The sequence below is a fragment of the Notamacropus eugenii genome, chromosome 1, assembly GCF_028372415.1.
Source record: "Notamacropus eugenii isolate mMacEug1 chromosome 1, mMacEug1.pri_v2, whole genome shotgun sequence".
Taxonomy (NCBI): Eukaryota; Metazoa; Chordata; class Mammalia; order Diprotodontia; family Macropodidae; genus Notamacropus; species Notamacropus eugenii.
Genome location: NC_092872.1, coordinates 259,015,635 through 259,029,695, shown reverse-complemented (window position 1 = coordinate 259,029,695; position 14,061 = coordinate 259,015,635). Strand labels below are relative to the sequence as shown.

General features: G+C 40.6%; 1 protein-coding gene across 1 annotated transcript in view; it reads left to right on the top strand.

Annotated features, from left to right (window-relative positions):
* MACROH2A2 (macroH2A.2 histone) overlaps positions 1 to 14,061 on the top strand; it is a 59,593-nt gene that overhangs the window by 24,576 nt on the left and 20,956 nt on the right. The gene's annotated exons all lie outside the window — the stretch shown is intronic.

The following is a 14,061-nucleotide window of genomic DNA, read 5'->3' as shown; positions in this document are numbered from 1 at the left end:
TTTAAAGGGAATAAAGAGGGCCAAGAAAACACAGAATTAAAATAGCACAAAATATACAAAAACATTTATAAACTGTCATAGGTGTGCCCCCCTCCCCAACAGGGAAATACTACGTAAGTGCGCCCTGTATAATATTGCCACTTGTAACAATGGTATGACTACATTATTAACAAACTCAACTATTTTAAAACTACACAAAACAAACAAAAACCTATTACATTGTGACACTAATTGTCTGAGATGCATGTTGCAAGTTTGGTCTGACAAAGTAACTGTTCCTGTAATATTGTTTCCCTGAGTGGAGAACCAATCCATCATGGTAGCTGAAGCGTGTGTAGGTAAAATCATGGTTTTGCATAAAATATAAACTGAGGGTATGTTAGTCACTTTATAAAAGTCTTCATGATTGCATGCCTTTAAACAGCAAGCTTCCCAGGGTATTTATGATGTAAACCAATTTTCAAAAATTCAGTTTGTGCTCAAAAATATCTATGATATAAAGGAAAGGACGTTTTAAAATCCTTCATAGCTGACATGTTCCAAATTAGACATAAATGCATTTTTGTTTAGCCCATGTCAGAGTAAGTAAACAGAATGGTTAGTTTTCTCTTTGTCCTTTAGGAAAATATTTTTCCACAAAACTGAAAAATCTTGCCTTGTTTATAATTTTTAATATTTGAGAAACATTCTGGTTGGCCTTTATAACTTCCCTTTATTACTTTATCCAAACAAGAAAACCAACTGCCTTTTTCCCAAAAATTATGGCTATTTTGTAGCCACCTGCCCAATTCAGAAAGGGACTGCATACATAATCTAGACATGTCAGATTTGTTTCTGCCACTTGGTTTTTCTTCCATGGATAGTTAAATCAGTCTCTTTGCTAGGATTGACATCTTCCATCATCATCATGTGAATTCAGATTAGTGGCAAATGGCCTTAACGAAGTTAGGAAGGTTGTCTGTTGTCCCCAGCTCTTTGAAGGTTCTTACTGGCCATGACTTTTAGTCATTAAGATGGTGTCTCTGGTATTTTGAGGGGTGCTTGCAACAGTTATAAGCAACAGCTATATCTCAGTAAACTAAGGGCACAGTTCCTTTATACTGTACCATGTTTTAAAATGCAAACTTCTGCCTTATATTCACATCAAGTATTAAAATCCCATGTTGAATGGATGTATGTTCTTGGTACAGCTATCTCCCTAAGGGCAAAATGTCACACTTTCCTGTGCTGGTTGATTCTTCTCCATTATCTTTCTGTGATTCCCTATATCACAGAACTTCTGAATTGGAGAGGGGCTGGCCATCTAACCTAACCCTGACCTGAGAAGAGACACCTACTTTATCACAGACCTGGTCAATCGCCCTCCAGACTTTACCTGAAGACCTCCAGGAAGGAGGGCCTGAGAGCTGCCAGGACTACCCCATTCCATCTGGGAACCCAGGTCGTTATTAAGACATTTTTCCTTAAGTCAAGCCTAAATCAATTTCTTCAAAACTTCCTTCTTAGAGGATCTTCCCTATGTTCTGGAGATCTTCCTTTGGTTCTTTTCATATCTCAAAGATAGCATAGTACTTGAGCTTTCCCTCTTTTAGTTTTCATTCTTAAGCCCTGGCTGGCCATCCTCCTCTGCTACTCAGACATAGATACTTGATGAGATCTTTTACATCTCTCTTTGTGCCTGTCATTATTGACAACATGCTACAGCCAGCCCTTCCATTATCTTTTGGGTCAACTTAAATTTTAATGGCATTCCAGGATTCATCACTGGAAGAAGATGCATGACAAAGAGTTAGACTTTGACACCAGCAGGCAGCTCATTGAGAGGCCTGTACCATTTCCCAAATGTTATCCAGCTCAATGTCCGTCTCCCTTTTCAATTCTTAGTCTAGTTCATTGTCTATCTGCAACATCTATCCAAGACAGAAATGAATAAAGAACTCTAGATATGAATGAACTTGTTGGGCTGCCTGTCTAGTTGTATGTCATAATATGAACAATGTGTTTTTTCATCTGCCTAGTTTTTAAAATGAAACCAACCTCCTTTACTAGGATAGACCCTATTTAATAATGAACATGACCTAGGGTGTTTCCATGACAATGATGACCGTGACGATATGACAATACTACTGCTTACTAATAATAATAATAGAAACAACCCTAGAACAGTTATGAAACCTGATACGTGTGTTACCTATTTCCATTCTCTTCTTTATAAACCCTTTTTCCAGTTCAAGGCAATGTTTCACCTCATTTTTGAAATGCCTTCCTGCTTACCTAATGGCTTCTCCCTTGTCAAAATAGGGAAGACTGTGATGATTTGTCCTTTATGCTTATTGACTGACTGCGTTTACGTAATTTACAGTAATGGGCAGCTTCAGCCACGTGTTTGGACCTTAGTCAATCATGGGGTGACATGCTTTTCTCTTTTAAAAGGAAATTGGAGGATTAGCAAATAGATTTTTTAAAACAGAGGTAGGCTGGTTAGACCTCCTGGGCGACCCTTGAAGGCAATTTGACCTAGTCATAGGATCACATGATGTAGAGCAGGGATTGGCAAATTCTTTAATACTGAAACAACTTCATTTACAAATGCAAAAAGCATTCTTATCTCCCTGGCTATCCAAAAATAGGTGGTGGGCTGATTTGGCCTGCAAGCCTCAGTTTGCTGACTCTGGCTTTTTGGGACCTGGACCCCATTTATTCTTCTCATTCACTTTACAGATGAGAATACAACAGCCCAGAAGATGAAGTAACCAACTTTTTATGTCTCTATTGAGTTCTACATACATTTTGTTCAAAATTAACCTTTATCTTATCTATCTCCAGGTATAAATGTATTGAAACTGAAGGGTTCAGAACTCTTTCTTATGCCAATCGATAAAAGATGTTTGGTCAGAAAGCTGAATCAACTAGGTGGCACAATGGATAGAGGCTAGGCCTGGAGTCAGGAAAACTCCTCTTCATGAGTTCAAATCCAGCCTCACACACTTGCTATAGGGCTGTGTTACCCTGGCCAAATCACTGCACCCTGTTTGACTCAGGTTCTCATTTATAAAATAAGCTGGAGAAAAAAAAATGGGTACTCCAGTATCTCTGCCAGGAATAGTCCAAATGGGGCCATGAAGAGTTGGACACAACTGAACAATTTTATTGACCACATGATGATAACCCATATTCTAGAAAGAAACATCAGAACATACTCTCACATGCCTACATCCTTAGGTGTCTAAAATGAATTTTTAAAACACATCATCCTGAAAGTTGACATAATGTTCTACTTCTTCCTTTTTTCTAATAATCTTACAAATTTCCTATTCTTCCTGTGATAAACTTTTATTGTCATTCTATCTCCACCCGGGACTGACTGACCCAGTGTAAAAGTAAGAAGTAGCAAAAATGGCTTCCAAGTCCCCAGTCTGTTCTTTCTATGACCTTCCCACCCTCTCTCCCCATCTATCCTCTAGGCTAGATTTCCTGGGGCTTTCTTCTTGCACCTCCTATGAAAATCTGCTCTCCAGAAAGTTTATAAAGTTATCCACAGGATAGCATAATTGACTGACAAGGCATGAATAGGATACCTTTCCCTGGGGTGGTGGCATTTTAGATGAGGCCAAGGAGCCTTCAGCCAAAGGTGTCATTATAAGTGTAAGTAAAGTACATTGAGAAGGAAGGAGAAAGTTACAGAGGGAAGGAAACAAAGGAGATCCCAGATGGGACACCATTAGCCTATGAAAGCATAGACCCAGAGGGCCCCATTTCAAAACCAACTCATTGCTTTAGGATTTTTACCTATTCCTAAAGATAGACTCTCGGGTAAGGCCTCTAGAGTATTGTTTTAGGAGACTTGATGAGATAATTCTTCAATAATCGATGATAGCTGGGGACAACTTGGGGATATTATGTATTCAGTGGTCAGACCTATGGGGAAGCCCTTCCTGTTTGGTGTCAGGATGCTGTGCTGGAAGGGCTAGGTGTTACATCCCTACAGGGTTCTCTGTGTGTTTCTGTCTGTGCCACCCAATGCCCAAAAGCTTGTTCATCTGCACCCAGAGAGAGGAGTTCTAATGATCAGACAAGCCACACAGCATCTCCCTGGAAACATTTATTCTAAGCTATTCGATGTCCTTTTCCTGTCCTCCCTAGTGAGAAGGGAGTAGGGAGTCAAGGCTGATGCATGATGGAAATGATGAGGAATTAATAAGTAGAGGCAAAAGGGAACACACTGGCAGAGGAGGAGGCATGGAGATGCAAGCATTGCCAAGGTCAAAACTAAAGGAATTCAAAGAGGGAACCAGAAGCCTACACAGAGTCAGAAAATGGAGCCCTTTTAGCAGTGCTAAGGGCACAGCGAGGTGAGGTGTACATTGAATGAAATCAAAGAAACTTCACAAAGAGAAAGGCACAAAGTGTCCATAAAGGATGTCTAATGAAAAAGCTTTGCCCTTGTATGGTGTTAGCGATGAGCCCTGTCCCTCCTTACCCAGCTGTGTCACAGACTGTGAGCCTAGACAGCAGCTTCCCTGCTCAAATGTCTCAGCCCAGTCTCTCCAACTGCACTAGACTGGTCCTCACCCAAGGAGAAAGCCATGGCTATGTTCTACTTATTAGATTTTTATTATATGACATATTACCTACTACCAAGTCCATCCCTGAGGTATTTCCAGATTATTGGACCTGCTAGAACTTTCACACTTATCTTCTAACATTAAAAAATAAAGTCTAATTGTCATGCTCATAATCCCCTGCCCAGATCTCCAAAGAATGTGATTATACATACATAATAGGTACTTCATCTGTATGGACTGATTTGAATCAAACTGAACAGTACATGAAAAGATTCATGGAAAATGGGAGTGTTGTTTTCTTTTGAACTCCAAAGTACACACATCTCTTCATCTCTTCCTTGAGTAGACTTAGTCCCCCGCGGAAGTTCCTGGAAATGGCTCAAGAACTTTTCAGTAGATTTCCACTGGTTTTTACCTTTCAGATTTATGCTTTTAAAACTAGTCCAGGCTCTCTGCTCCCCACCTCTGCCTTCTGAGGAGCACAGAGCTAAAAGAAAAATGATAGAAAGTCTATTCCCCAAAACAGAGACACAGGCAAGTTAATTGAACAATTCAGGAAAGAGAAAAAAACTTGCTGTGTCTCCTCCGAATTGGTCAACTGCATGATCTCCCTGAATGGGGGTTGGGGGAGGAGAGAGGGATCATACTACTTCTAGTCTAAGTACATGGAGAGGCGATGCCATGGCTGAAATGTCATGGAAAAAATAAGAAATTGGTCAGAAGACCTGGGTTCAGATTCTGCCTCTGCCACTTAATAGCTGTGTGACTTTGCATAAATTGTTTTACTTCTTGGGACTTTAGCCACTTTGCATATAAAATGAGAAAGTTGGGGCTCTTGCTTAAGTGCAGGTGGGATCAACAGGTCTCCAGTGTCTCTGCTGCCTCTAAGATCCTTTGATTCTAGGACTTGGCAATCTTTGAGGCACCTTCCAACCCTCAGGTTCTTGGATCATTCTTGTGTCTTTTGTGTTGGCCCCAGAAGAAGTCTTATTTCTGCCTCCCTGCTTTCCCAGCTTTTAAATCACTAGTTCATCACTATATAATCACTTCATACTTCAAGCAAATGAGAGAAAAAATTGTGTCAAAACGGAGCCAAAAGTATCGTAAGGGCTCGTTTCATTAAGCAACAATAGAAGGAATGTGTGAGGTAACAGACATGCTATTTTAGGATTACTTCCAGTAATGAGAAAATGTAATGGAGTAATATTGCCCTTGGCAAAGATACAGATGGAAGAAAAGACAGTACTCTTAGTAAAAGATATTTAATGTTAAACACAATAAACATACATGCATACACATTTGTGTGTGCATATGTATATGTGTTTATATCTACATATAATACATATAATTATGTCTTTTGTTGTTGTTATTCAGTCATTTTTTCAGTCATGTTCTACTCTTTGTGACCTTATGAGGGATTTTCTTGACAAAGATCCTGGAGTTGTGTACCATTTTCTTCTCCAGCTCATTTTACAGAAGAGGAAACTGAGGCACAGAAGATCAAGTGGTGGCTTCACACAGCTAGTGAGTGTTTGAGGCCAGATTTGAATGCTCCAAGGAAATGAGTCTTCCAGATTCTAGACTCTGTGTTCTATCCACTGCACCACTTACCTGCCCTATTATGCCCTATTATTAAATGGATAGATAGATGATTGATAGATAGATAGCATCTACATCTAGTCAGAGGTGTGCTGCTAAATACTTAACAATCATTTCTCTGGGGGGAAATGTACATATGATATAATTCTAAGTTTAATCTATATTATTTTTCCCATCTCTTTCTTAATTCTAGATAATCAACAAAACACTAAGTCAAGCTCTGATTTGTAGTGTTTGGGATGCCTGAGGTAAAAATACTCACAAAGAAAGTTTAACCTTTGTCTTTTCTGATCTTGTAGGATCTGACACATTCCCACACCTAGGATTCCTACCTGTATGGGCTCCAAGAGCTCTTTGGGATGGCACTGAATCAAAAACATAGTTCATGAGCTCCCAGTGATATATTTGTTATTATCAGTCAGTCAGAAGAAATATTATGTATGTTTGTAATTATTAGTATGAGGCAGTTAGGTGCCACGGTAGATAACAAGCCTGTCTTGGAGTCAGGAAAACCTAAATTCAAATTCTCCCTCAAATATACCAGTTTTATGGCCCTAGGCATATTTTATCATCTCCCTCAGCCTTAGTTTCCTCATCTGTAAAATGGAGATAATAATAGCACCTACCTCCCAGGGTTGTTGTGAGGATCATATGGGGTCATATTTGTGAAGCACTCACTCTGCAAAACCTAAAGCGTTATGTAAGAGTTGGCCATTATTATCTCAAAATAAGAGACATTGAATCAAACATCGGAGCCAATAAAGTGACCAAAGATCTGGGCAAGTACATAGAAGTGTGCTCTCCCACAAGTTACCATGCCACCACTGGGGCAGAGGAAGGAAGGAAGGAAGGAAGGAAGGAAGGAAGGAAGGAAGGAAGGAAGGAAGGAAGGAAGGAAGGAAGGAAGGAAGGAAGGAAGGAAGGGAGGGAGGGAGAAAAGGAGGAAGGAGAGGGGGAGGAAAAAGGAAGAAACAAGAAAGGGAAGGAGGAAAGAAGGATGGAAGCAAGAAAACAAGCATTTATTAAGCACCTATTATGTGCCAAGCATGTGTTTTACAACTATTACCTCATTTGATCCTCACAACAGCCTTGAGAGGAAGGTACTGTTACATTACCTATCCCCATTTTCCACTTGAGGGAACTGAGGCTTAAGTGACTTGCCCCAAACGGAAGTGTTTGAGTGCAGATTTGAACTCATGTCTTTCTGACTCTAGGTCTAGTGCTCTATCCTGGGAGCTCCCTTGGTAGCGCTAGTGATGATGTCATCATTATGACATCATCATGCTGGTTTCTTCTGGGGGCTTTTCTCCACTGTTTTCTGGGTGTCACTTTTTCACCCTGTTTTTTCTGTGCTTAACGTTTCTGTGAGTCTCAGGCTAGGTGAGCTGCTCTCTGCTGCCCTCTGCTGGGCTTCAGTTCTTAAAGATCGCTGCTTGCTTCCATCTCCTAAGGAGCTGGGGCTTTGAGCTACCAGTGCCCAGGTAGAGCATGAACAAAATGGAACAGAATGCCCCAAAGCAAAATTATCTGGTTTGTTTCACTATCATTGTTTGGTGTTGATTAGAGGTGACTTGAGGTTAGAAAATTACTTTTAACTTATGTTAAATGAGAGAGACAGACAGACAGGCAGACAGAGCCCTGGTCTCCTTGCATATAGTGGCAGCTGGCTGGTTAAACCTCGAGTAAATATTGTGCAAATCGATTAAATAACCAATCAGTGTATGCTATGCATGGTGGGGATACAAAAAAGGAAAAGCTTCATCTACTTTGATAAATTGATCCTATAGGGATGCCATCACTATTTTTGAGTCTTCTTTTAAAAGTAAAATTAAGCTTGATCTATTGAGTTTGAGCAAATCACAAGTTCTCTCAGCTGGAAGGCAGCCTCCAGTCTCCAGTAGCACTTGCTCCCTCTGCAATAGACCCAGCCAAAGGCACTTCCATCTCTCTGAAAGCCCTCCAGTGAGTAGAACCCACTTGGCCTCCAGGCATCCCTTCCCTCTCTAGAGAGTTTTCATCTTTAGGAAAAAGTTTTCTTGCATCAAGCTTAAATCTCTTTCTGTAAGTTTCACACCTTACTTCCTAGTTCTAACTCTGGGGGACAAGAAGAACAAATCTAATCTCTCTCCCATGTGACAGCTCTTCAGATCTGGAAGACCTCAACTGAAGCCTTCTCTCCTTTGACCCAATGTCCCTTTCAGTGTCTTCAGTTGATCCTGATACAGAACACAAATGTGGCTCACTTCTATCAGTTCTTGTATAGAATGAGCTTGGAGGTCAAAGGGTCTTCATTCAAGCAAAAGTGACAAATATGCAGAAGAATGGTCTGAAGTAGCAACAAGAGAACCCACAGGCCAGAGGCTGGGTAAAAGAGTTAAGGTGATGGAACAGAAGGAGAGAACCAGAGAGAGGGAAACAGGACCTAGAAACTGGTTTGATTCACATCTCACTTCCAACTCTAACTAGTTATATGACCTAAGGAAAACCATAGAAACTCTCAGAGCCTCAGTCTCTTTATCTTTCCTGAACTACAAATGAATGTTGCTACCTGAGTACTTAACCCTGTTTGTAGATAAAGGCTATTCACCTCACGGGTAATGTGCTTCACCCAACAGGAGACGCCCCCCACTCCCGCCACCCCCACCTCGGAAGTTGAGGAGCTCTAACAAGCTCTCAGAAAGCTCTAGCAAGCTCTCTAACAAGCCCCTAGCCCCTATAGGTAGTAGCAGTTGTGTTGTTAATCTAGGGCAGTGTGTGGAGGGGAGTATATCCCATTAGATTTTTGTGGGTTTTGTGTATTTCTTCTAGATTAACCCCTTTCTACAGTTTTCTTTAGTATGTTCATTTTGTCTTATTTTGCATGTCACCAGTTTTTATGAACCCTGACATATGTCCATCCAACTCGAAGGTGAAAATGACTTGAATGAGATCAGGAGTACATATGGTACCCTTGAGCCTTTCCAGTATCACATGAATAGATGCAACTTAGCTGGAGAACACTAAAGGTGTCCTCAGCTGACATGAAATTTGATGTCTCCAACTTCCTACAAGAACAAAAACTAAAGTAGCTTATTCCCACCCCCTTTCTCTCCTTCGACTGTCACAAGCTTGTAATCAACTCACCAGTTCTGTCAAGACAAATCCACACCACCTCATTCAGCTCATCCTCCTCATCTTCAGGCAGTTTAAACTCCAACTTGAAGCCCACCATCTGGGTGGGATGAGGTGCCAGGACTCCCCGAGGCATTGCAGGTGGCAGGCTGGCAACCAAGAGCTCCAGCTCCAAGGATGTTGGAACATGGAGCTCTGTTTTATTGTGACCCTGACTTGAAATGAGTCTTACTAAACAGATTTATTTATGAAAATAGGTTTATAATCCCTTGGGTTTTTTTAGTAGCCATTTTAGGAAGGTCATGGATTAGGCAAATCAATTTTTGGCAAAAATGACTGAAGAACTGATTGATTTTTTTTTATTTTAGTGACTAAAGCCTAAGCCAATAACTTGGCCTCTCCAAACGTGTCTTGTCAAATAATTAGCATGAAAGATATTAAGAAGATTAGTTTGTAAGTAATATAATGCATTTCCTCTGTGAAGTACTATATAAACATACTCTTAAAGGGTTTCTTGTTTACTTTGTATGACATACACAGATCGCTTTTGCCACTGGAGCATGAGGTTTTTGTGGATATTATTTCCACACATGGATTTTGTTTGAAAATATCCATTTGTTTTCAGGACACAGAATTTCTGGGGTTAGTTTCAGAGAAGACGCTGATCTGAACTGGTGAAGAAAGTTGCTCATCAACCAATAAAGTGTCTGGCCCTATTTTAAAAAAACCCATACTTCAATTTGTGAGACCACTCCTTTCATTTCTGCCACAGCATTATAGGCAGCCAGTACGATCTTGACTAAATGTTACAGATTGGCCCTTTCTTTTGGTTTCTGAGACCCAGGGACTTTTTTAAGGTTCTGAGGTTATTAGGGGTGGGATAGTTTGGGGTCAAAACAAAACTCAATGATGTTCTTTTAAAACTAAGTAGGAGAAATAGTGAGAGAAAAAGAATGGAAAAAAGAAAAAGAGGAAGAAAAAAAAGAAGAAAAGACAATTTGACCTATCTGGACTATTATAAGAGCCTCCTAAATGATTTCCTGCCTCCAAGCTCTTCCAATCTCCTCTCCATTATCTTTTCTTAATATTCAATTTTATTTCCATACCTTTATTCTCACCCTTCCATTCCACCCCCTAGTTAAGAAAGCAAGAAAAACAAAATCCAGGCTACAAACATGAAGAGTGAAGCTAAATAGATTCCCTCACTGGCCATGCAGGCATACACATGCATGTATGTGCCTCTGTGTGTGTGTGTGTGTGTATGTGTGCATATACATCTCAATCTGTACTCTGAGTGCATTTCTTCTCTATCATGGTAGGTAGTATGTTATGGCATATGGACACTCTGGAATACTATTGTGTTGTAACATATGACCCAAAGCGACCATTTCAGAGAAACCTGGGAAGACTTGTATGAAATGGTGCAAAGTGAAGTGAGCAGAACCAGGAGAACACGATATATAGTAACAGCAATATTGTCTGATGATGGACTTTAAAAGAATTAGGAAATCTGATCAATGAAATGACCAACCAGAGGACTTAGGATAAAACATGATCTCCATCCATGAGTTCAAATCCTAACTCAGCTACTTACAACCTGGATGACCTTGGGCAAGGTGAACCCCTCTGGACCAATTTCCTCATCTAATAAATGAAGGAATCAAACTAGTTAGTCCGTCAGTCAATAAAAATTTATTAACCACCTACTGTGTGCCAGGAACTGTGCTAAGCATCTTGCTCTGAATCTATGATCCTATCTACTTACTAGAAGGTCCCAGGAGTTTGGGGGAGGAAGAGAATATTTCATTATCCTGTGGCCCATGTGCTGCATGGCAAATTTAGCTGGGACGATAAAAAGAAGTAGTTATTAAATCCTTTTGAATAGACATACATGAGTAATTACTTCCATTTTAAACAAAATCAATGAAAAAATCAAGATCCAAGAACTTACTCTTGGATCATCAGCATTATTATTATTAATAACAGCAATAATAATGAGTCATGTCTGACTCTTGGTGACCCCATTTGGGGTTCTCCTGACAGAGATACTGGAGTGCTTTGCCATTTCCTTCTCCAGTTCATTTTACAGATGGGGAAACTGAGGCAAAGACAGAGGTTAAGCTAAAGTCTCACAGCTAGTAAGTATCTGAGGCCAGATTGGAACTCAGGTCCTCCTGAGACCACGTCAGGCACTTCTATCCAGTATCCTATGGAGATGTGCCAGCAGAGCAGCCTGGAGAGGCACCAAGACACAGCCAGCCTGGACATCTTCCTTCAAATGGAGCTTCTGGGAGGAACCAGCCAATCCAGGGAAGACACCACATGGGTCAGAGGGTACTTTCAATGCATATGGTAAAGAAATATGTAGTAGAATGAGCCCTGGATTTAGAGTCAGATAACCTCCATTTCATTCCTGGTCCTGCTACAGGAACACAGAATAAGTCTAAGGTCTTCCTAGTCCTTATTTTTCAATTTTTTAAATTGTTTTGATGATTTATTTTAATCATTATGTTTTTGCTCCTATTTTCGTTGCCAATCCGTAGTCAGAATGCTTTTTTCTTTTACTTTCAGGTTTTAGTTACTCCCAGCTGGGTGACAAAGTCGCTAAGAGTTCAGGACCTGGAGTCAGGAAGACCTGAGTTCAAATCTAGCCTCAGATACTTACTAGCTGTGTAACCCCAGGAAAGTCACTTTACCACTATTTGCCTCAGTTTCCTCAGCTGCAAAATAGAGAAAAGTACCAACTTTCCATGTTATGAGGATCACATGACTTAACATGTACTTTGTAAAACTGCAAGTGTTATATAAATGCTAACTATTGATGTTAATAATAATGATCTGAGGCTATTTCAGTTCTTGGACTTTGATTTTAATTGATTTTGGTTATATTTAGGAGCTTTTTGCTCTTCTCACTTTGTTTTGAGGGGCAGGGTCCTCTCCAAGTGGTAACTGCTATCTGTAATTTAGAAAGTATTGTATCTTGATACTTTTCCCTTTTGGTACCCAATATCATCACTATTACAGTGTGTAATGGTGGAAATGGTACTAACTCCTCTAGGTCTTGGTTTCTTTTTTAAAAAATGAGGGGGGTTTAACTAAATTATTTTTAAGATGCCTTCCAGCTTAAGACCTTTAGCCTACGAGTAATGCATTATCAGTAATACTGTACTGTGAATTTCTCAATAAGTTTCTCTCAAGCTCAGTATGTCAAAAATAAAACTCATTATGTTTTCCCACAAATCTGTCCTTCTGAACTTGGCATGGCCATCGAGATCCTCCCCATCTTTCCAGTCACCCAGGTTTGCAGCATCAGTATCTTCCTCAACTTTTCTCTCACTTATCTCACATATCCATTCAGCTGCCCAATGTTGTCCTTTCCACATTCACAATATTTCTTACCTACTCCCCTTCTCTTACATGGCCGATTTACTGTAATTCAGCCTGGATCATTGCAATAACCTTCTAATTGGTCTCTTTGCCTCAAGCCTCTCCTCACCTCAATCCATCCTCCTCAGAGATCTCAAAGTGATTTTCCTGAAATGTAGGTTTTACCATGTCACCTGCCTACTCACTAAACTCCATAGGTTTCCTATTATGTGTAAGATCAAAGGTAAACTCCTCTATTTGGCCTCCTCTTTACATCTGGCTCCTTTCTATTTTTCCCCAGTCTTTTAACAAATGGCTCCCCTCCATACTTTGTGCATTTCAGCCATACTGACCTTACACAAAAGACTCCATCTCCCACCTCTGAGCTTTTGCACTGGCTGGAATGTTCTTCACTATCACCTTTACCTCTTAATTTCTCTGACCTTCTTTGAGACTCAGTTCACATACCACCTTCTCCAGGAGACCTTTCTAGGCAGCCGTCCAAGATGACCTTTTCTATACTCTGAACTAATCTTGTACATACCTATTTATATACATTTTGTTTCCCCTACTAGAACATAAATTCCTGGAAGGCAGTACTATTTTGTCCTTTTCTGTATTTCCAGAGCTTAGTAAAAACATAGTGAATAGGTTATATTGTTAATTAGTTGACAGAAGGAATCGGGGATGGGGCTCAGGGAAAAGCAACAGTTAGCTCTGGCTCCAGAAGCAACATCTTATTGCAAAGATCATCAGGAGCCTGAGAAGCACAGTGTAGAGTTAGGGGATAGATTTTATGTGAAACATTTGCCCCCACCAAATTCAATTCCAAATAACAGCACAGATGATGGACAGAGATGCTCCCTTGCTTGTAGGACCCAACATCTGGCGGCTAGATGGTCCTTGGGCTGTGCTGGCAGCACAGGCTTGGATGTCCACAAACTCTGGCATGGATTCCAGATCCCACACCTAGGGTGGCCTTCCCAACCTTTCAGAGATCACAAGGTCACAGTCCATTCCAATACTCCAATACTCCTTGACTGAAGGCTTTCTCTCTTTTCCCACCCAGAGGCTAACAATAGCAATCTTCTAGACCATAACTAGGCAGAAGGAGGGAGGGAGAGGAAGAAGGGGATAGGGACGGAGAGAGAGAGAGAGAGAGAGAGAGAGAGAGAGAGAGAGAGAGAGAGAGAGAGAGAGAGAGAGAGAGAGAGAGAGAGAGAGAGAGAGAAGGAGAGAAGACAGTGGAAGAAAGCAAAAGCAAGGAAGGAAACAGAGGGGAGAGAGAGGAAGGAGAAATAGAAAAAATGGGGGGAGAAAGAAAAGAAATAGTGGGAGGGAGAGAGAGGAGGAAGAAGAGAGGAGAGAAGAAAGAGTAGGGGGAAGAACGAGGGGTGGAGAGATAGAGGAAAGAGAAGGG